This window comes from Danio rerio, chromosome 14 (assembly GCF_052040795.2).
Source record: "Danio rerio strain M-AB ecotype USA chromosome 14, GRCz13ab, whole genome shotgun sequence".
Lineage (NCBI taxonomy): Eukaryota > Metazoa > Chordata > Actinopteri > Cypriniformes > Danionidae > Danio > Danio rerio.
In genome coordinates this window covers 44,886,375-44,910,683 of record NC_141034.1, presented here as the reverse complement: position 1 = coordinate 44,910,683, position 24,309 = coordinate 44,886,375, and the positions used below count along the sequence as shown (strand labels likewise).

The window sequence follows — 24,309 nt, the reverse complement described above, 5'->3', positions numbered from 1 at the left end:
GTCAAATATTATTTACTGTCATCATGACAACAATAAAATAAATCAGTTATTAGAAATGACTTTTTATTAAAGTATTATGTTTAGAAATGTGTGGAAAAAAGCTTTTCTCCTTTAAACAGAAATTAGGTAAATAAACAGGGGGATATACATACTGTATATATTGTCTATAACAAACCAATGTTATACAATGACTTGCCTAATTAGTTTAGTTCAACCTTGTCACAAAGCTGAATCCTAGTATCTTGAAAAATATTTAGTAAAATATTATGTACTGTTATCATGACACAGATAAAAGAAATTGGAAACACTTTAAAATACTGGTCCAGTAGTTAATGTTAGTTAACAAAAAAAAAAAAAAAAAATTTAGAAATTAATTATTGGAACTATTATGTTTAGAAATGTGTTGAAAAAAAATCCATTAAACAGAAATTGAAAAAAAAAAGAAGCATATTATATATTCTGTTGATTGTCTACTGAACAAACCATCACACTAAAATAACTTGCCTAATTACCCTAACCGCCTAATTAACCTAATTAACCTAGTTAAGCCTTTAAATATCACTTCAAGCTGTATAAAAATGTCTTGAAAAATATCTAGTAAAATATTGCATTTATATATACATTTTCTGTCATCAAAAATAAGCGAGGGGCAAACAATTCTGACTTCAACTGTATATAAACAATCCACTCCCATTACTCAATTGATTTGATAGTTAATGAAAAGTGTTATTTGAAGCCATCGATCACATTATGTGCACCGTACTACACGAAAGAGAGCGTAAATATTAAATATGTCTTTTCTCCGTGACCAGTGTCCAGAGGTCACAGTAAATGTCCAAGTCCTTGTAGCCACGGCTCCTCATGCCGAGCGCTGCAGGATCCAGGAAAAAATCCAAACTCTCCCTGCCTTCACCATCAACACCCCACCCTGCCCTCGGGCCGGCCGGTCGGCAGATTTTTCATGTCAGCTGGCACACACCTTCGTCTCATAAGTAGCTGTTTGACTTTCACAAGTCTCTCTCCATTCTGGCAAATGGACTCTTTACCAAGGTTGCCATATCCTTGGGCTGTGTGGATGTCAGTTAGACATGCAGATTTCCTCTGCAAATTCCCATCGGGCGTCTATCGATGCTACTGAATGTCTAATACAAGTTTTTCACTTTTTTTTTAGAGCAGAAAATATCCTCTTAATTACTTTAATTTACATAATTAGTCCTTTGGTAAAGACTCATATTAGAGTCATCGGAAAAGGCAATTTCACATGTAAATGCATTTTAAACTGCTATAGATAGTTTTGCACTTCTGAAGAACGAACATTAGGAGTTTGCAAAAATACTACAACACCTTCAGCGCTAGAAAGCTGTTAATATGTTTGCCTAATATAGTAAATGTCTGAATATTAGCATAGCGCTTTAAAACAGTTTCTAATTACCTGTATTTTCAGAAACGATAATCCTATAAATGTGAAATTTGCAAAGTGGAAGAATGTCTGTGTACATGTTAAATATATACTGGCTTAGACTTAAAAGGTTTAACTGGAGCTTCAGGCTTTACTTGTTCATGAGAGTCAAAAAGACACAAATGTCAGAGAGAGAGAGAAGGATTTTTTCCGAGTTGTATTTTAATATCCAGGAACTGCAAGGCATTATTAGTATGCGGATGACGACTACAACTGCTGTTCACTAGGTTAGGAAAGTAAACATGCATCTGCAAAAGAGTTTTGTGGTGAATGAAGTGAAGTAGTTTTGAGGGGGGTGAAAGCACAAGTTTTACTCTTTAAAAATATTGGAGATGTTTTTGAATTATGTACGGTTATAAATAGCATTCAGTTTTAAAATCCAATACTGCGGTTAGTGTGACTTTTTCTTAAGCATTAGCAAAATACCCTTACAAGAAAGTTTATTCCAGTGTGATGTTAATGTAATTCAGAAACCAACAGTTGTCTACAAGGCAGAAGAAAAGCATGGTTGTTGCCTCATAAATACTTTCTTCCTAATAATAACATTTAAAAATAATTCATAAAATTCAGTTAATGCATTTATTTCTAATATATGTTGATATTCTGAGATTTGTTTTTAATTTGTGGTAAAGAAGATGAAACTTTAATACATTTATTTTGTGTGACTTTGTTCAGAAGTTTTGATTTGACTTGTATCATTATTTTAAAACCCTACCCTATCTTTGCACAATCTTTTAGTGTAAAATCAATTATTTGTTAATACTCAAGGTGTCACAGTGGTGCAGTGGGTAGTCCGATCACCTCACAGCAAGAAGGTCGCTGGTTTAAGCCCCGGCTGGGTCAGCTGGCATTTATGAGTTTGCATGTTCTCCCTGTGTTCGCATGGGTTTCCGGGTGCTCTGTTTTCCCCCACAGTCTAAAGACATGAGCTATAAGTGAATTGAATGAGCCAAATTGGCTGTAGTGTATGTGTGTAAATGAGGGTGTGTGGGTGTTTCCAGGTGTTGGGTTGCAGCTGGAAGAGCATCCGCTGTGTAAAACATAAGGTGGATAAGTTGAAGGTGGATTCGTTTGGCTGTGGCGACCTCTGATAAATAATTGATGATACTCAAACAGATTTGTGACAAGTGAAGAGAGAATTTTTCAGTTTTGGGTGAAGTATTGACATACAGAATGGGGATTCTTATAAACAGACACTACTATTGGAAATAAATAGAGAAGGTACACTCTAGGTACACTTTTCTAGTACCGTGTTGGACCCCATTTAGCCTTCAGAACGGCCCTAATCCTTCCTGGCATAGATTTAACAAGGTTCTGGAAATATTTCAGAATATTGCTGCAGATTTGTCAGCTGCACATCCATGATGTGAATTGCCATCCCAAAGGTGCTCTATTGGATTGAGATCTGGTGACTGTGGAGGCGATCTGAGTACAGTAAACTCATTGTCATGTTATAGAAACTAGTCTGAGATGATTCGCACTTCATGACATGGTGCGTTATCCTGGTGCAAGATCAAGGTAAAACTATATGGTCGCAGTGCACATTTCTCTCATGTTTGCTTTTGAAAACACTATTGGTTGGGTTTAGTGCAAGGTTTAGGCCAGAGGTTTGATGATTTGGTGACAAAGTGGACCTTTGTCCTCACTGAGTGAGCAGCACACAGCCCAAACAAAAACACGCACACAAACAGAAAATGTGTACATTGTGGTCATAAAGGGATGTACATGGTCACCAACAATACTCAGGTAGGCTGCGGTGTTGACACGATGCTCAATTGGTACTAATGGGCCCAAAGTGTGGCAGGAAAATATCCCCCACACCATTACACCACCGACCTGAACCATTGATACAAGGCAGGATGGGTCCATGCTTTCATGTTTTGGACACCAAATTCTTTTTGGAGTGGCTGCCATGTGATTAGCTGATTAGAAATGTTTGCATTAACAAGCAGTTGGAAAGGTGTACCTAATAAAGTGGCCGATGAGTGTAGATTGTAAAGAATTTTTCGAAATTAATTTACTTCCATATGGGACAAACAAATATCTTGCAGGTGAATAGTTACTGATTACCGATATTTATTATTTATATTTGATCTGTGTACAGTCTGTACTCTTTTGATTAAGACTTAATTATAAGTATATTGAAGTATTTTATACTTGGCTTGTGGTTCACATAAACATGCATGTTCTGGTTTTAACAAGTATGCTTTGGATTGAAATAGTTAAGAGTAAACAAAACAACTAAACCTGAACTTCTCTACTAGTGCATATATAAATTTACTTTTAATCAACTTTAAAAGTATATTTCAAGTAAACACGTTAATATCTAAATAGAAGCACTGTGTTTTTCCAGCAGCTGTCAGCCACATTATACAACATCTCAAAGTGTCAAAACATAAAAACTTTGCATATTTTGACTGAACCTACAAAAAACAGATAAAAAAAATAAATAAATAAAATGAAGCAAAGCTTATCTCTTCATTAAAAGATGACGTTTTAAGACCCTTATAATGATGTGCCTGGATGCAGTGTAGTCATGAACATCTGTGGTGTAAATCACAGCGGTTGGCATCTCATTTGACTTGCATCTTATTAAGGAACTCACAAATACACCACAGGAGGCATAGAATTAACACTCGCACAAACAAAACAAACATTTGATTTATTCACTCAACGCACCACAAACAAATATATATTCTTTTTAAAACAGTAAGCGTACACAAATCAATCCCTCTAGGATTTTGTGTTCCTGTGATAACAGAATTGAACTCTAAATCAATCAAACGCCACCAATTTCAGTGGAGAGATTTTGGGCATGCTTACACGCATCATTTGATGTTATTATAACTCACAATAAAGCCAATACCTACTAGAGCAGGGACACCAATCTCGGTCCTGGAGGGCCAGTGTCCCTGCAGAGTTTAGCTCCAATTTGCCTCAACATACCTGCCTGGGTGTTTCATGTATACCTTGTATAATTTTGATTAGCTTGTTCAGGTGTGTTTGATAAGGGTTGGAGCTAAAATCTGCAGGACACCGGCCCTCCAGGAACAAGTTTAGTGACCCCTGTACAAGAGTGTTAAACTTCTAATTGCTTCAGCTATACATCTGACACGACGATCTCACATTGAAAAAGAACAGTTTTACATGCCATATTGCCAGAAAAGAGGCTAATTTCTTGTGTATGAAAATGTTTAATTTTTAAAGAGCGCCCATTTTACCCCTTTTTCAAGATTTAGGATAAGTCATTTGTGTCTCCAGAATGTGTCTGTAAAGTTTCAACTCAAAACACCCTTGTTATTTCTTATTATACCCTTCAGAATATTGTATTTTCTGCTCTGAATGCAATGTAGATGTTTTTGTTGCCTGTGCATTAAATGCTTGTTTTGTCGTGTCTGTCAGAGTGTGCCTCAATCTCTGGCTGCGTCAGATAAACAGCACAGTGACAGACATGAAGGAAACATTTTTAAAAAATGTTAAAACCTGATTAACTTATCCAAAAAAGTTAAAGCTACATAAAAAAAGATTTACAGTGCACTCAAAGGCATTATTGAGATCGTATAAATGAATACAAATTAGTCACAAAATCAAATAGGTTACGAATAACCATGAGATTGCATTGGACACTCCTAGTAAGTTTATTACAAACTACATTATTCATATTTTTGTGATGTTCACTGATACTAGTACTAATTTACCTTTTAAACTCATAAAGATAATAATAAATATATATCTAATAAAGATATCTAATAAAGATATATGTCTCATGTCTGTGTGTTTTGTTTTTACGGAGTTTCAGCTCATTTTACTGACGCGTTTCTAAAAACAGTTCACGGAGAGAGAATATACTGAAAGATGATAGGTTTAACAAGTTTCTCTCAGTGTTTAATTAATGTAAATAACAGAGCCTCATGGTCAACACATGCTCATTGAAAATATATGCTTCAGCTTACATTGTGAAAATGTAAAAATGTATTTAAATACGGGCATTGCACTGCAGTTTCTAGGCAAAACAAATGGGGTGTTAATTTATTTTATACATGTTCTATTTATTTATTCATTAGTATTTTTACACTATTATTATTCGATTTATTTATCTTCAGCTATTTATTACTATTTCTAAAAAGTCATGTTGAATATGCACTGTAAAATAATTCAATATAGCTTGTTGTTTTTGGAGTTCTTTTTTGTAATGTAATCTAACAATGTACATAAAAAATAATGAAAATGTATTAAAGAGTTATGTATGGGGAACAACAACTTTTGTTCCCCTTCGGGGGGAACTTCAGCACTATAAGTGGATTTGATTTGTAAAATCCACGCATAGGGAGGTTCGGTTCAGAAGCTACTCGTCTGAAAGAGTATTGAACGGGCCAATTAAGAATGAATTGGCAGCGCAAGCCTGCGCAGGTGAGCGGCATAAGCAATCAACTGAGTATATAAGCTCACCTGGCGCCAGCAGACGCTATCCTTTTCGCTTCAGAGACTTTCTGATCGAGTCGATGAGGGTTCCTCCTGCTGTGACCAGCGATTCTGAGCGAACGAGAGCATTCTCCCGGTCCAGAGTGTGTACACGCAGTGGCAGACGGTCGAGCTGGGTTCTCCCTTGCCTGGCGTTCTTTGGGTCCGGTCCTCCAGAGCGGTGCGTATAAAGTTGCAAACTTCACAGAAAGAGCAACACAGTCGTGCAGCACGTCCTTATCAGGACGGCGCTCCGACTGTGCGTTTCTGGATGCGGTGGTTTCCTGTCCTCGGATGATGGGCGCGGGCACTGCGTTACATGTCTGGGGGTCCAGCATGTTAATGCGCTGCTCGCGGGCAGTTCATGTCGTCATTGCGATGCCATGACTGTTGCGCAAGATCGCGGTTAGCCTTTGCAAAAGGGTGAACCACCCCAGTTGTCCCCTGCTCTGCAGCGGGCACTCGGGCAGATCTGAGGGTTTCAGCGAGAGATAATCCGTCGCCCACGGGCCCGCGGACCTCCCGCTCCTCTAAGCGCTCCATCCAAGCTTCGGGCGGGGGAAGCGATCCGTCTAACAGATGGTAGCCCTTACGCCCGATGACACCGGAGACCAGATGTCCACCGCGGCATCGGAGGGTGGGCTTTCATTGTCCGATGATGATCCAGACCCGCTCGCCCCCTTCGGGCTGGTGAGCGCTGTCACTACGGATCCTGAAACGGACATGTTAGCCGTGCTTTCCCGGGCTGCTTCGGCCGTGGGTTGGAGATGGTTTATCCCCCAGCTCCGCGGCCGGACCGACTAGAGGGGCGTTCCCTTCTTCCCGGAGGTGCACAGTAGGCTCACGCGGTCTTGTAAAGCACTTTTTTCTGCTCGTGCTGCGTGTTCCTCCACCCTAACCACTCTTGACGGTGAAACAGCCAGGGGGTATGTGGCGATTCCTCAGGTTGAGTGCGCGATGGCGGTAAATCCGCGCGGCGCCTCTTCTTGGCGGGATCCGCCTCGTCTCCCATCCAAAGCCTGTAAGTTATCTACCTCCCTCGGAGCTAGAGCTTACATAGCTGCGGGCCAGGCTGCTTCCGCCTTGCATGCGATAGCCACCTACTAGCGCTACCAAGCGCAGGCGCTGGCCGAGCTGCACGAGGGTGGGTCCAACCCAGGCTTACGAGCTTCGCACCGCCGCCGACTTAGCTCTTCGGACTACTGAGTCCGCTGCGTGTGCGTTGGGGAGGACGATGTCCACATTAGTGGTCCAGGAGCGCCACCCCTGGCTGATATGCGCAAAGTCGACAAAGTCCGCTTTCTTGACTTCCCCATATCCCCAGCCAGGTTCGGCGACACTGTCTGTGAATTCACCCAGGAATTCAAGGCGGTGAGAGAGCAGTTGGTGGGTGATGTCTTATCGGCGGTCCGTAGCCCGCTCCGCCCGCCGTGCCATTCATACCTGCTCCTCGCCGAAGGCGCCCGCCTACGAGAGCTGCTCCGCCCCCGCACACGCCTCAGGCGAAGCGAGCGCGTCGGGCACCTCGGAAGCAGGCAGCCCCCCTGCCCAGAACGCCGCTAAGTCCGGCAACGGACTGCGAAGCGCCCCTGGGACAGGCCATCTGGAGAAGAGGGAACTTGCTCTTTCCCCGCTGGAGGGCGGGGCCCCATTTCCAACGGCACTTTTTACTGCCATGAAAACATTATGAAAGGGCACTTTTCACTTCCCCAGATGTGACAGCCCGAAATCTGCCAGTCTGGGACGCTATGCTTTCTAGCTTGCAGATTCGGTGCGTTTCGCCAGTGGCTCACGAGCGCTGGGAGGACGGTCTCCTTTCTCCCACCCCTCGAGCCTCCCCTCCGGAGCTCGGGTTTGGAGTGAGAGCAAATATCTCACCTCCAGCTTTTCCGTGGGACCCGCGAGCTTCCCGGATCAGCACACCCACTCCGCGCTGCCCCACTGCTGGTACGTCAGCGATTGTAGCGATGAGTCCATTAGCGAGAGCTCTGCCTGCCTGGTTAGCGCGGGCCAGCTCTTCGCGGTGGCTCATACGCACAATCAGACTCGGCTATGCGATTCAGTTCGCGAAACGGCCCCCCAAGTCACGGGTGTGTATTCACCAGGGTCAGCCCCCTGTCCGCCCCTGTCTTGCGAGAGGAGATTGCTGTCCTCCTGGCGAAGGATGCAATCGAGCCGCTCCCTCCAGCCGAGATGGAGAGTGGGTTTTACAGCCCACGCTTCATCGTGCCCAAAAGAGCGGTGGGTCACGGCCAATCCTAGATCTGCGCGTTTTGAACCGCTGCCTGCACAAGCTGCCGTTCAGAATGCTCACGCAGAAGCGCATCCTCCGGTGCGTTCGTCCTCTGGGTTGGTCTGCAGCATTAGACCTGATGGACGCGTATTTCCATGTCTCCACTCTTCCTCGCCACCGACAGTTTCTGCGGTTTGCGTTTGAAGGTCGAGCTTGGCAATACAAAGCCCTCCCCTTCGGGCTCTCTCTGTCTCCGCGGGTCCTCACCAAGCCCGCGGAGGGTGCCTCAGCGCCCCTTCGGCTCGCGGGCATCTGCATACTCAATTTCTTTACGACTGGCTGATTTTTGCCCTCTCTCAGAGCAGTTGATTATGCACAGAGACAAAGTGCTCTGGCACTTCCACCTGTGGGGGTTTCAGGTCAACCGAGAAAAGAGCAAACTCGCCCCCGTGCAGAGGATCTCTTCTCTCGGGCTGGAGCTGGACTCGGTCACCATGGCAGCGCGCCTCTCCGGAGAGCGCGCTCAGCTGATGCTGTACTGTCTGAGAGAGCTCGACAGTAAAATAGTGGTCCCACTGAAACTATTTCAGAGGCTCCTGGGGCATATGGCATCCGCAGCCGCTTCATGCCGCTCGGATTATTCTATATGAGACCACTTCAGCACTGGCTTCACGATCGAGTCCCCAGACGCGCATGGCACGCGCGCGCACACCGAGTCTCTGTTACTGCGCTGTGTCGCCGCGCCCTCAGCCCTTGGAGCGACCCCTCGTTCCTACAGACCTGGGTGTCTCTAGAACAGGCGTCCAGTCTTGTTGTCGTTTCAGCAGACACTTCCAACACGGGCTGGGGGGCTGTGCGTTGCGGGCATGCGGCTGCGGACCTGTGGAAAGGTACCCAGTTGCATTGGCATATCGCCTGGAGCTGTTGGCAGTGTTCCTCGCTCTCCACCGTTTTTTTCCGGTGCTGGAGCGGCAACACGTGCTGGTCAGGACGGACAGTACGGCGGCGGTGGCGTATATCAGCCGTATAGGGGGTATGCGCTCTCGCCGCATGTCTCAGCTCGCCCGCCGTCTGCTCCTGGAGTCATCCGCGGCTGAAATCGCTGCACACCATTCATATTAAGGCAAGCTCAACCGTGCAGCCGATGCGCTCTCACGGCAGCCTTGCGTCCTGGAGAATGGAGACTCCACCCCGAGTCTGTTCAGCTGATATGGGCGCGATTCGGGGAAGCCCAGATCGATCTGTTGCTTCCCCCGAGATCGCTCATTGCTAGTTGTTCTTTCCCTGACCGAGTGCTCTCGGCACGGATGCACTGGCTTACAGCTGGCCTCGGTGCACGCGCAAATACGCGTTTCCCCCAGTGAGCCTGCTCGCGCAGTTACTGTGCAAGGTCAGGAAGAGGACGAGGAACAGGTTGCTGGTTGCGCCCCTCTGGCTCAACCGGACCTGGATGTCAGAGCTCTCCCTCGCGATAGCCCTCCCCTGGCAGTCCCTTCGAGAGAGCACCTACTCTCTCAGGGACAGGGCACCACCTGGCACCCTCGCCGATCTTTGAAGAGATTTTAGACGCGAGGAAGACTTAGGTAACCTCCGATTGCGGTGGCTAATACCGTCACTCGGGCTAGAGCCCCCTCCCCGAGCGCGCCTATGCCCTGACGTGGAGTCTATTCACTGAATGGTGTGTCTCTCGCTGAGAAGACCCCCGTAATTTGCCAGATCAGCGTTGTGCTTTCTTTACGCCGAGAGAAGCTGGAGAGCAGGCTGTCGCCCTCCACACTCAAGGTTACGTGGCTGCCATCTCCGCTCTCATAACGCGGTGGCTGGCAGCACCGTGGGAACGCATAACCTCATCATCCGGTTCCTCAGGGGCGCTAAGCGAATTATTCCATCCCGCCCCCTCTCATGCCCTCTTAGGATCTCGCCCTCGCTACACAAGCCGCGTCAGATCCCTTCGATCCTCGACTCAGTATCTTTCTGTCCCTGAAGACAGCTCTGCTGGTCGCGTTGATATCGATTAGAGGGTCGGGGACCCGGAGGCATTTTTCGGTCAGTGACTCGTGCCTGTAATTGGGCTGGCTTCTCTCACATCCTGAGACCCCGCCCGCGATATGTGCCCAAGGTTCCTACCACTCCGTTTTAATACGAGGTAGTGAGCCTGCAAGCGCTGCCCTCGGAGGAGGCAGACCCAGCCCTTCTTTATTGTCCAGTTCGCGTTTTGCGTATTATCCGGACCGCACTCAGAGTTTAGATCATCTGAGCAGCTCTTCGTCTGTTATAACGGTCGGCAGCAGGGAAGTGCCGTACCGAAATAAGTTCCCACTAGATTGTGGATGCCTTTCTTTCACTATCAGAGCCGAGATGAGCCGCGTCCCCCGAGAGCGCGTGCGCACTCCACTCGGAGTTTCGCATCCTCTCGAGCGCGCGCACGCGGCGCCCCTCTAACAGACTTCTGTAGAGCTGCGGGCTGGGTGACACCCAACACATTTGCAAGGTTTTACAATCTGCGAGTGGAGCCGGTTTCCTCAAGGGTATTAGGTAACCCTTGGTGATTGAGGAAACAATTCGGTAGGGTGTTGAAACACGCTTGCTGCGCCATTTTCCCTAACACGGAGATACGTGCGCCTTTTTATCTGTCAGTAAAGTTCCCCGTCAGGTGAGCCCTGCAGATTCCTCCGTGGCCCCCAGCACTGACTCAGCGGAGGAGTCACTTGCTGGCCCACTACGTTGTAGGTCTGCCCGCTGGTCAGCCCGCGTTTTGGGTAAAGGTGCCTGCTATGCGTGATCCCCACTAGGCGATCCCATATGCTTATTCCGCCACGGTTAAGTCCCCCCCCTGGGCGGACCCGTGTCTTCCCTCCCCGCTAACCACTCTTTTGCTATGCGTACTCCCCCTTTTTAGGGCTAGTCCATATGTAAATTCTGCCATCTATCCCCCCTCGGGTAACGGATGGCCTCCGCAGCGTCCTCCCTATCGGGATTGCACGCTTCCCAACGTACTGTCGTATTTCCTAGAATTATCTAGATGCTCACGACTTCCCAAAAAATATATCTAAATCCGTAAAACTTCTGTTGAAGTAGGATAAATTAGGGCCAGGGACACGTTGGAGGACCGCGCCCCCCATGATGCGGGTGCGTCACGCTTGCTTGACTATCTCCTCATCGGGGGTGTTGGTAAGGTGCAGTCATTATGGCGCTTTCAATGGGCTCCCAATGCGTGGATTTTACAAATCAAATCCACTTATAGTGCTGAAGTTCCCCCCGAAGGGGAACGTTCGAGGTTACTAAAGTAACCCTTCGTTCCCCGAGGAGGGGAACGGAAGCACTATACTCCGTCGCCATAATGACTGTCCCTTAGCTGTTGGAAGTCTCTTCAGCTTAAAAAGGATAGCGTCTGCTGGCGCCAGGTGAGCTTATATACTCAGTTGATTGCTTATGCCGCTCACCTGCGCAGGCTTGCGCTGCCAATTCATTCTTAATTGGCCCGTTCAATACTCTTTCAGACGAGTAGCTTCTGAACCGAACCTCCCTATGCGTGGATTTTACAAATCAAATCCACTTATAGTGCTTCCGTTCCCCTCCTCGGGGAACGAAGGGTTACTTTAGTAACCTCGAACGTTCCTTTTTACACTAATAATAAAATAAGAGAACAATATTTACTTATACCACAATAACTTAATGCTGATAATTTGTTATTGAATTTGTTTGCCTCACTTGTCTATCTCTGATAGCTCATAGACAGCCTCTCATGACACTTTTTCCAGGGCATAACTCCATTCCCGATCTTCATAAACACACACATACATACATTATTTTGTCCTGTTTGTTGTCTGTGTCGATCGTCTGTTTGTTTGCTCGTAAAGTCTTTCCGTTTGTGGTGCGTCTGACAGGGGAAAATGATGTGTTTAATCCAATGAAATACTGAAATTAAGTGTTTAAGTGGTTTGGGAAATATTTATTAGTGTTGTTTAGATGACAAATTATGTGTTAAGTGTTTACATGTGAAAATGAAACTACTTGTACCTGATACTTACCTGAACTGGTAAGACCCAAAAGGAGCAGCCAAACCCCAAGAACAGTTGCTTGTTAACCAAGTCAGTGAGAGCATTACAGTGGTACCTCGAGCAACCCCCTCCCTGTGTGTATATTGTGGATACTGTTTTCAACTGCCAGCACTGTAAATAAAACACTGTGCACTATTAAGTACGCCTTCATTTTGTTGTCCCCGGAGCCCAGTTTTCCTCACCAGAACAAGCTGAGGTCCGCCCTGTCACAATTTGTATTACAAGCACCATCTTCTTGTAAATGTGACTGAAACGTATGACCTAATGTAAATGTAGACATGGGCCTCTAGTGGATTTGCAATCTGAAACGTCTAACAACACATTCAGAGCAACGTAATTTACATATTTACCAAAAAAAATAAAAAATGTAGGCTGAGGTGCATAGTCCCAATAAGCCTGCTGCAAGACATGCTGAATGTGGAAAATACGGCAATTTTGAGGATTTTTTTTTTTTTTTTTTTTTTACAGTAGAAAAAAAATCCAACAGATTAAAGTCTTTGTGAACCGGAAGTGGCTTTTATTTCAGTATGTTGATGTACTACCAACTGAAATGGAAAATTGAGTAGGGGTTCGGGCTTTCTTTATGTGCATCATTCCTTCATAGTAAATTAACGGTAAGATAGTAAATTGTCAAACTGACTTCAACAGAGGACCTCAACTTTTTTCCCCATACTGCGTGCAGATTCAAATTTCATTAAAACAACACTCTTCCAGCAGTTCATCCTCGCTTCCAATATCTTGTTTGTCATGGGGGCATGCATGAAATGTTCCTGAATGAAAGTGAAAGTGCCAAACTGCAGTTAAACTTGACAAATAAAAAATGAGACACCCAAAGTTACATGGAATTCCAGAGGAAATGTAGATAGCGTAGATGACGTTCATCAAATTATGTGCTGTAACATGTAAAACAAGATCATGAAAGGAACATTCAGAAAGCAACACATGTAAACACCTTCATCATATTAATGTCTAATTCAGATTAAGGCAAATAATTTGATTACTGATGTCCATGTAAATGTAGTCAATGTACACAAGCAAGATAAACATTACCCGTAATTTCACACAGAGTGGGGTGGGGCTTTCTTTTTGGCGTATGTACATTTGTTCATAGTAAAGTAATGGTAAGTGGGCAGTGGCTAGGAATATTGTGGCAGAAGCGTCAAACTGACATCACCCGGGGATCACACCTCCAAATGCAGAAGCTAATGCTCAGACTTTGATTGAAGATTACCAAAACAAACATTTCGTATTTAATAGATGAATTCTGTACCTACTGTAAACAATAACCCTATTGGCTAGAAAGATAAACATTGTCCTTAATTTCATACAGAGTTGGCGGCGGGATTTCGTTTTGCACATATATTTCTTCATAGCAAACTAACTGTAGGAAGGGCGTGGTTGAGGATATTATGGCTGAAACGGATGTCAACGGAGAACAACAGCTCCATAACCAGAAGCAAATGCTCAGACGTTGATTGAAGATTACCAAAACAAACAATATGTTTTAGTAGATTAAGTCTTTACCTAAAGAATCAAAGTGTGTGCTAGCAAGAAAAACATTGCCTGTAATTTCACACAGGCTTTAAGTTGTACATTTTACACAAACAGCGCAAATTTGAATACAGTTTGCAAAATATGACCGTACACTGGGCCTTCATTTCTCTCTCTGTACAACTGTAAGGGGAAAAGAAAAAAAATGCCATTTTTAATAGATAGAGAGGCATTTGATGCAGACACACACAGCATAATAAAACATGAACAGATAATAAAAGAAAACCAAATACTGAGTTTTCCTAAAGTGTGTACATGTGCATTTCAGCTCAAGAACAGAGTAATCTGCAGAATTAAAGAACCCATTCGTCAGAGCCATGTGAAAAGGCCATCTTCTTTTGAAACATGTCTGAATGCAACAAACAAACGAAGAGTTGCAAAAGAATTTCAGATCCAAATATTTAGACTTGAACCCAGGAGAGACCAATTTGAAAGGCCTGCATTTTAACCTGTGCTTGAATGAACAAATGCTTGAAATAATTCAATCACATGCGCGCACAAAAGACAGCTGAAGTCCCTGCCCTTGATCTTGGTTCATCATCTCCATCATGCAGAAAGCAATCACGACTGAAGGTTGCTGTTTACAGTATAAACTATTGAAATCTAAAGCTGTGAGATGGAAATAAGACTGCAGGCCATGCTAAGGATTAAAAGTCTTTTAATATTTGAGAAACTTGAATATGAATATGTCAGAAGGGATGCTTTGGAAGAGTTAGATAAACAAAATAAATGATTGGGGAAATGATTAAGCAGGCAGAACTGAAAAAAAAAAAAAAAAGACTACTAGACTCACTAGCTTATCCTGCTGCAGAAGAAACATTACGTATAAAAAAACATCCTTAAATTAGCAGTTGTAAGTATTTTGTGATTCATGTTTTTATTTTTCCATGTTTATGTATGCTTTTGAATCACATTATGAGACCTTGATCTTTTTTCAGACTACTTTTAACCTTGAAAACTTCGGAAAAGTGACCTATTAGAACATTTGTAATAGTTTAAAGTGATATATTGTGTGAGTTGGTGTTGTATATTACGGTTTAAAACTCATGTAATAAGCCACCAGTACATTTTCTGTTATTTTACAGATTTATTTCTCTCTATATTATTTTTTACACATTATATCAAACTACTAAAATATTAATAAAAGTCACTTTGTTAAACGGTAGTTAAATTTTACACACCAAAGTCGACAGAGCAGAGATCAACATCACATAATGCAGTTCACAACCATGACGGAAACTGTTGATTAACCCATGAGCCAGCACTCATTTTGAGGATTTACACCTACAGTACCTAACTTTAAATAGTAACAGTTCTTGGCCCCAATGAGCTACAAACCAATAATTATTAGGTATTAACATTTGGTATTAAACATTAATCATCATTGGAAAGAAAAGACTTTGAGCTATACTGTGGTTCATCTGGGAAGTTTCATGCTTAAATATATATAAAGTTATACAATATGAAGTCATGAGAAAAAATGTATTGTGTTCAATATTTGATTTTTCATAAACAAACTCAGGAAAACATTAATGCAATGACTTAGAACATTTCTGCATTGAAAGCCAAGTATTTAATGAGTTTATATTTCAAATTTGATTAAGACAGCACGCAAAATAAGATTTCTGTAAAAAGTTTTCCAAGACTAGATCGGTGTCCTTCTCTCCCTCACCATCAGAGGCATTTTCTCAAAAATGACCTTCCCAAACTAAAACAGTAACAGTTGCATAAGCAGATATATTTTTTACAGTGTTTAGTATTAAATAAACATTGATATTATTGCAAAAAAACCTCAAAAATATATTAAATAAAACAAACTAGTGAAATAATGAATAAATGGATGACTATTTTAGATTTTCAAATGACAAAAAAATCTATAATCTTAAATTGTATTTGCAAATTCTTTCCAAATAAATAATATTATCTTTGAAAATGTATTTATGCATTTAGTTAGCTAGTGAAAATTACAGTTGGACATAACAAATAAGAGATATTTATGTTTCTGTGACTGAAAATAAAGGTAATTCCTGCAAATAAGGATTTTTTTTAGCTTAACTAAACATATAGTACTATATATTTCAAAAATTAACATAAACATGTCTAAAAACAATATACTTTTTTTTTTGTTATGTTGTCCCTTTATTATCAAATTGTGATTAACATGGCACTTTTTTGTTATTTTATTCCTCCATTTTATTCCTATAACATTTTTTGTTTATTAATTTATTTTCTTTTGGCTTAGTCTCTTATTTATCAGGGATCACCACAGCAAAATAAACCACCAACTTATCCAGCAAATGTTTTACGCAGCGGATGCCCTGTGAGGCGGTAGTGCTAAACACTGAGTCACCATGCCGCCCTCCAAAAACATTTTTGTTCATTCATTCATTTTCATCTCGGTTTAGTCCCTTTATTAATCAGAGATTGCCACAGCGCAATGAACCGTAAACCTATCCAGAATATGTTTTGTGCACCGGATGCCCTTCCAGTCTCATTTACACTTATACACTATGGACAATTTAGTTTATTCAATTCACCTACTGTAGCACAGGTCTTTGGATTGTGGGGTTAAACCAGAGCACACGGAGGAAACGCACGAAAACGTGAAAGTTCCACACAGAAACGCCAATTGAGCCAGGCGGGACTCGAACCAGTGATCTTCATGCTATGAGGCGACAGTGTTAACCACTGAGCCACCGTGCCACCCTTTTAACAATTTTTTTTAAAATAAAAAATAATAATTTTATTTATAATACTTTTATTTTTCTAAAACACAACTATAAGTTCAGAGAAGGCATTACAGTGGCGCAGTGGGTAGCACAATCACCTCACAGCAAGAAGGTCGCTAGTTCAAGCCTCGGCTGAGTCAGTTGCCGTTTCTGTGTAGAGTTTGCATGTTCTCCCCGTGTTCGTGTGGGTTTTCTCCAGATACTTCGGTGTCCCTCACAGTCCAAAGACATGCGCTAGAGGTGAATTTGGTGATCTAAAATGGCTGTAATGTGAGAATAAGGCTTTCCTTTCTCATAGCCATACCATTTATTTTACGCAAAAGAAAATCCCTATTTAAAATCTTTATCCTAGTCTGGAGACTGTACCACACAGATGAGAGTCTTAATATGGAATATGTATTTTCTAAAATAAGCAGTGTCCTGAGGTCACAGTAGCCGCGTTTCCACTATCGCGCCTGAAGCGAGCGAGCCAGGGCGAGCCAAGGCCAGTGGGGTTTCCACTGTCACTTCCGGGGCCTAATCGGGCCAAAGCGGGGCTTTCTTGGGGCCAGCAGCCGGCCTTTTTCGACCCGCCGAATACCTTGGACCAAGAAGGGCCAGCTGGGGCTTCGGGGCGGAGTGAAAGGAGAGGCGGGCAGTTTTCTGATCACACATGAGTACATGCGCTAAACAAATAAAGAAATAAGGGAAAGAAAACATCTAGCCTATAGTCTGGGGTCTTTTTGCGTATGATCACCCTAATGTTTCCCTTTTGAATGTAAGGCTGCTGCATAAAATAATAAAGTAGTTTTAATTTATAGTGATGTTTTTTGCTGCGTCCTCCTTTATGTTTCAATAACGCATAATAATCATTACACCATATTAAAAACACAGCAGACAGTAAAGGTTTTCAAGAGTTTTTGTCAAGTTTAAAATGTTTGTTTTGTGCGCGTTTAAATGCCTGTAAGTGTGTGTGAGACCGGGCAAGAGCGCTCCTTCACAGCTCTGTTATGCCGCGAGCGGCTTTTTTCTTTACTTATTTTGGAGATAAAACACAATATAAATACAACAGAAAGACATAAAACTTAACAAATTACGTGCCCACTTTCGTAGACTTTAAACAATATAGTGTCATATCTTAATAAAATAGCCTAAGCTATATTAAAATATAATTTAAAGAATTACAAATATCGGATATATATAAAATCACATTAAATAAATTAACCAATATAAAATAAACAAAAGCTAGCTATAACAATGTAGGTAGCCTATATACAATAGATAAATCAAACCGTTTTAAATATAGCCTATAACTTTCATTTTACAAAGACCTGCCTGAAAAAAAAGATTTTCCGATTAAAGCCCTGGCTCGCACTGGCCCGATAGTGGAAATGCGGCTAGTGACTCTTCAGGCCCTTAGTGAGGCTAATGAAGTCAACCAGAAAATAAATAATAGAAACGTCCAATGAGATACAGCAAGAAAGTATTTTCAGTGAACTATGATTAACTGGCTGATCACTAAAATACAACTTTTGCCCAGCCCTTTTTGTAATAAATTGTCTTAGGTGAGATTGCGATGCTATGATCTTCATTATCATTTTGCTGACTGCGCTGGGTTTAGTAATTGAGCCTTTTAAAGTGAGTTATCCTGAGCCAAAAATCCGAGCGCCTTACTTTTGAGTTTGAGGCGCTCCTGATGGGACTGTTGCTTCAGTGAGATTCAGATTTTCCTCACTCATTCCTCCGCATGCACAAATTGCAATCTGCTAGTAATTACATCAAATTTTGATGCTTTCTGTCACAAACAAAATAGATTCGCTTACCACTCGATGAAAAGACGCAGCAATCAGCATTGTACCTGCACAGATGGATCAAATGAAAAACAACTGAGATAGATTTGAAAACAATTCATGTATAGCAAACATCATTTGGATTGGGTGTTTGTATTATGCTCCTCAAACAGTGGTATAATATATTTACCCACACAATCTGATTTTCTTTTATATTAAAGCAGGCCTAATCATTTTTATATTCTGTGCCTGACAATAACTCCAACTTTGAGTCCATTCTCTGATTCATCATTTATATATTACACGATGGACACATTAATAGAACTGACTTATATACATGTACAGTGTTATGTGGACATCAGACAAGGTGAAAAGAAACAAGAGTGAGTGTCAGTTTGGATGCATGGAGTGAATTACATTTATTTATCACTGCACCAGAAACAGCACAAAAGACCTTTTTTTGTTGCGAAGAGGAGGTTCATTGTCAAATTTTGACCAAATATTAAATTGAGGTGTGATGGCATTCTGCATGTCTGTCACTTGTGACAAAGTGTGTGTGCGTGTTTGTCATTTTTGGTGTCAATAAGACGTGCTAGGATTCCAGCTACAGGTGATTTGTCTGTCTATGCTGGACATGCAACTGCTGCGTGACCTGATGCAATCACAGGCAATCAGAAGATGTTTTATGTTTAGTGGACGTGGAGCGCAAATCTGGACTCATAAAACTGTTTAGTGAGCAGGTCTACAGTACCTAGCGCGATGTTGGCCAAAAAAACAATTTCCGCCAAAATTGTTTGTTTACTGAATGTGCCATCTGCACTGTGAAGCCACAACAGCACGCTTGAAAACACACACATACTAAACTAAACAGGTAAATCAGCACAAGAGTGCAGCTTTATAAATGTAGGAGTGGAAATGTTTGTGTGATCTATTGACAAACCGAATGAAAGAAAACAGACGCTCATCTTCATAAAGTCCTTAGTTTATAAATCAGTGCAAATTACATCATAAAACCACAGAGCTCTGGCTTTCGAGAATACTTGATTCTGATTGGACAGTTGTGACATTCCAGGGTATATTTTTCCCAGATAGCTGCTGATAAACCTGTTAGTCTAAGACAGGGGTCACCAATCTCGTTCCCGGAGTTCTGGTGCCCTGCAGGGTTTAGCATCAACTTGCCTCAACACACCTGCATGGATGTTTCAAGTATAGCAAGACCTTGATTAGCTTGTTCAGGTGTGTTTAATTAGGGTTTGAGCTAAAATCTGCTGGACACCGGACCTCCAGGAACAAGTTTGGTGATTCCTGGTCTAAGAGATAAACACATGTGGCCTTAAAGGGATAGTTCACCCAAAACTGAAACTGTTGTCATTTTTTACTTATTCTTTACTTGTTCCAAACTTGTCGACTTTCTGTCTTCAGTTAGTAAGTAATGTGTATTTATATAGCGCATTTATAGTGTATGGCGATACAACCTAAGCACTTCACAATCATAAGCAGGCAGAGGGTCTCTCAGCCAACGGTGCCAATGTGCTCACCACACACCAGCTATTGGTGGAGTGGAGAGACAGTGATACAGCCAATTCAGTTGATGGAGTTGATTGGAAGGCCAAGATGGATAAGGGCCAATGGAGGGAATTTGGCCTGGACACCAGGGTTACACCCGTACTTTTTACAAGAAGTGCCACGGGATTTTTAATGACAACAGAGAGTCGGAACCTTGGTTTAACATGTCATCCGAAAGACGGTGCTCAGGTCACTGACAATATAGTGTCCCCTTAACTTTACTAGGCATAATGCTGCATTCACACCAGACGCGGATGAATTGTCAAGCACAAGTGATTTACATGTTAAGTTAATGCAAAGACGTGAATAGACATCCTGCGGCGTGATACGCACGAATGAGGCAGCTCCAATGATGCGATTCGCGCAAATGAAGAGGCGCGAGTTGAGCATTTTTTGAAATTGACACGCTTAACATGCTTAACGTGTGTATGAGGCTACTCACTTGAGTTGGAAAATCTGAAATTCAGCAGAAATTTTCGCCGTGTTAACCAATTATAAGCTTTGTCTTGTAGGGGTGTAAAATACTTATGATTCCTCTTGAGTTCAGGCTGACAAAACCCATGTGATTTAAAAAGGGTTGCCAGTATCAGCTCAAAAGATTTTCATGTTGGTTACAGTTGTGAGTTAATAAAATGGATAATTTACAACAACAAAAGAGTACTTCAAAAACTAAAAGATTTTTTCTTGGTGTTTTTGAAAGAGCTGCAAACGAAAAACAATATTGTCAAAATTATCATTCATACAGATCCAGGGATATTATTAAAATGCTCTATTATGCATGCCAAACCAGTGGTTGATTGACTCCCAGAGTTCATCAAGATTCTTTGGATTCATCTTCAATGCCCCCTCCTTCATCATACCCCAGACATGCTCAATAATGTTCATTTCTGGTGATGGGGCTGGCCAATCCTGGTACACCTTCTTTGCTTTCAGGAGCTTTGATGTGGAGGCTGAAGTATAAGATGGAGTGCTATCCTGCTGAAGAATTTGCCTTCTTTTGTGGTTTGTAATGTGATGGGCAGCACAAATGGCTTGATACCTCAGGCTGTTGATGTCGCCATCCACTCTGCAGATCTCTCGCACACCCCCATACTGAATGTAAACCCAAACCATGATTGTTTATTCACCAAACTTGACGGATTTTGATGAGAATCTTGGGTCCATGTGGTTTCCAACAGGTCATCTGCAGTATTTGTGATGATTGGGATGCAGTTCAACAGATGATTCATCTGGAAAATCTACCTTCTGCCACTTTTCCAAATGATCAACTAGAAGTCAAGTTATTATTTGTTGCTTCTGGGATCGACGACAAGGCTTTTGTCAGAAATATCTGTTAATTACCAGTTTCTGTATTTTGTGTTTTCCATTTTTTTACGGTTGTGAATCTTATTATCTCTATGTTGATCTCTGCTCTGTCAACTTTTGATGCTGAAAATTCAACTCCACAGTTTAACAAAGTGATTTTTAATGACATTTTAGTAGTTTGAAATAATATAATGTTTAAGAGTCTGTAAAATGACAGAAAATGTACTGGCAACTTCCACAAGGTTTTTTCAGCATAAAATACAACACCAACCCAGACAATGTATCACTTTAAACTATTAAAAATGTTCAGAAAAGTCTCTTTTTCTAAATTTTTAAGGTTAGAAGTTGTTTGAAAAAAGATCAAGTACTCTTAATGTGATTCAAAAGCATACATAATAATAATAAAAATAAATACATGAATCACAAAATACGGAAAACTGTTAATTTACAGATAATTTTTGAAAGTGCAGTGCTGTAGTTTGCCATTGTTGTTTTGGTTGTGCAGTACTGCATGGCTTGTGTTATTGTCTTCACAAAGGTTGTTTGTAGTTTACATAAAGACAGTAATGTTATTATTTTCAAAATCGTGCACCTTAAAAACGGTTTTCAAACATTTGCGTTTCAGCCCTCCAAAAATGCTGCCACTGACTAAATGACAGTCAAAAAGCATCAAAGGTTTTTTTATAATTACTTCTAATCAACAGGGAACCTTCAAATTAAAGTTGGCCACTAGCAGGGTGTTACTGCTTAAAATGATATGCCATTCTGTTCTGAAAAGTAATCAGTTTTCATGCTGCTAAAAGTGAACAATCTTGTATACAAACTGCGGCAGAGCATAATGCATCATATCACGAAGAAAGGTGAGCGATTATCAGCACATGAATGAAACTCAGCCAGGATACTGACGCTTTCTTACGCGCTTTTCCATGCGCCATTATCTCCCCGCATGTGGGAAGAGACAGATCATGGAAAACGAGAGATGTCTGCAGGAGATGAATCACTTGAGCTTCACTGTCTGTCACTTTCACTGGTATTCGGCACATCGCATGAAGCTAAACTTACAGATATTACAAGAAGCTTTTGTTTGTTCACCAGAAATCAGCTGCTTCGTTAAAAATGAAAGACTTCTGGTCACTTTCATTGCTGTGAAATAGTCTGAAATTAGTGTGGGAAATGCCAACTGAATGAACAAAAATGCTCCACAAATTCGAGATAAGTAGGTAAGATCTGCTCATACGCAATTAAACTGTCACATAATAGGTTCATTTTTTACTAGGTTCATTTTTGTGACATTGCATTTAGATATGCGCATCTTGCATCAGATTTCTTTTTATGCTGCTATTTTTCAAGAGTTTTTATTTTTTCTCCGATTAGTCACTTGTAAAAACGATAGGCTGAAATTCTGCACACTTGTGCATTTTGTCATCATATATAGTTATGTGATAAAGTTAGGACACCCTGTAGCTATTCCAATTATTACAGTTCCAATACAATATTAACCAAAAATAAGTCAGGCGCTGCTGCAGTAATCAAAAGCTTGAACTGATCATCAGCAGAAGTTTTAGCAGTTTGTTGGTTTGGAACTTCAGGTGTGTGTGTGTGTGTGTGTGTGTGTGTGTGTGTGTGTGTGTGTGTGTGTGTGTGGCTGTCCCACAGCTAAAGCTTAGCCAAAATTGAGACATGCAACAAGACGATGATCCAAAGCGCAGCAGCAAATCTACTACAGAACAACTAAAAACAGTGTTGCCAATTATTTCAAATGAAAGGTAGCTGAAGCCTGCCCGAAAGGTAGCTAAATGTTGCCAGATGACATCACACACTAATTTGCATATTAATGATGTCATCATGTAGTACCACAAGCCCGTAATGTCTCTACTCTCTGAGGTGCCCTGTATTATATTAAAACATTACATCCAGATGCACAATAAATAGGTTCTTATTAACATATTACTTCGCGTGATGATGTCATTGCGTTATCGAAACTCAAAACTATCTTTATGTGGTATACAAAATAATTAATGTTTTCTCAAATTGACTGGCCATCTCAGCAAAGGCATTACATGAAATATGTCCATTTTAGTTTGTATGAAAAATGGAGTTGACTCTTTGTAAAAGTAATACAAACACTTTTTAATAAGAATTTTTAAATATAAGACTGAAAATGAACAGGTAAATTTTTTTAAACAATCACAGCTAGTGTACTTACTCTTTTTAACTTGTGAAATTAACACATTTATGAAAGTGACAATTATAGCAATATTGGAGTTTATTGCTACATTAATTACTAACAATTATACATAATAAATTATAACAAATATCAGTAAATTAACAGTTATGAAAAACAATCTGAGCTAGCAATTTACTGAGTGAAGCCTGCAGCCACTGCTCTTTTGAGTCACTTTTTAAAAATTGCTGAAAGTAGCCAAATGAATGTTAAAAATAGCTTAAGTCGTTGCTAGGTGCTTTTTGAAAAAAAAAAAAAAAAGTTGCTATGGTAGATTGAAAAGTTGCTAAATTTGGCAACAAATTTGCCAAGTTGGCAACACTGACTAAAAAGACAGTCCATAGTTCACCCGTTGAAACGCTAAGGTGAGAGCTACTGTATGCCAAAAAATCCCAAACTACTCCAGAATGATTTAATGATTGATGAAATAATTTAATTACTGCTGATTAAATTGCAGGTATCTGATTCAAATGGTGGTTTTATCTTTGTTATCTTTTGTCCACTACAAGATCATATTTTAAACTTTAGTTGATGTGTAATGTAGTAACTTGGAAACAACATCTCTGAATGCAAGACGCTTAAAGTTCAATGCAAAGGGAGACATTGCACAGCAGTTTGGGGACTACAAAAAAAAAAAAAAACACATCTAATGAGATCACAGACGCTTCAGGTTATGCACATACACCCCGCACAGCAAAGGGGCATGGCCAGAGGTGCAGTAATGCTTGTAAAGTAGCAGAGAAACCTAAAATGGCGTCCAAATGCTGGTATTTTAGAGCTAAAATGTCCTCAAACAAGGAGAAGCTCCAACCATAATAGATAAAGCTGAGGACTGTGAGCCACAACCTGTATTTTTATTTGTTAAAATTGATGTATTACATACACAGTTTGTAGAGTTAACGCTATGTTAAACAACAGGAAATTATGTTAACAATTCGATTCGTGAATCAC

At 41.4% G+C, this 24,309-nt stretch overlaps 1 protein-coding gene across 11 annotated transcripts in view; it reads right to left on the bottom strand.

Moving 5' to 3' along the window:
- tnmd (tenomodulin) overlaps positions 1–24,309 on the bottom strand; it is a 344,370-nt gene that overhangs the window by 96,046 nt on the left and 224,015 nt on the right. For 8 of the 11 annotated variants that reach the window (XM_087280537.1, XM_087280538.1, XM_087280533.1 and 5 more), the window contains 2 exons: positions 18,297–18,331; positions 13,054–13,107 (listed from right to left, as the gene is read on the bottom strand). The gene's annotated coding sequence lies outside the window, so the exon portion shown is untranslated. Of the gene's footprint in view, positions 1–13,053; positions 13,108–18,147; positions 18,215–18,296; positions 18,332–24,309 lie in introns of all 11 variants that reach the window. The other 3 variants (XM_087280539.1, XM_087280534.1, XM_087280542.1) reach the window with 2 other exon arrangements.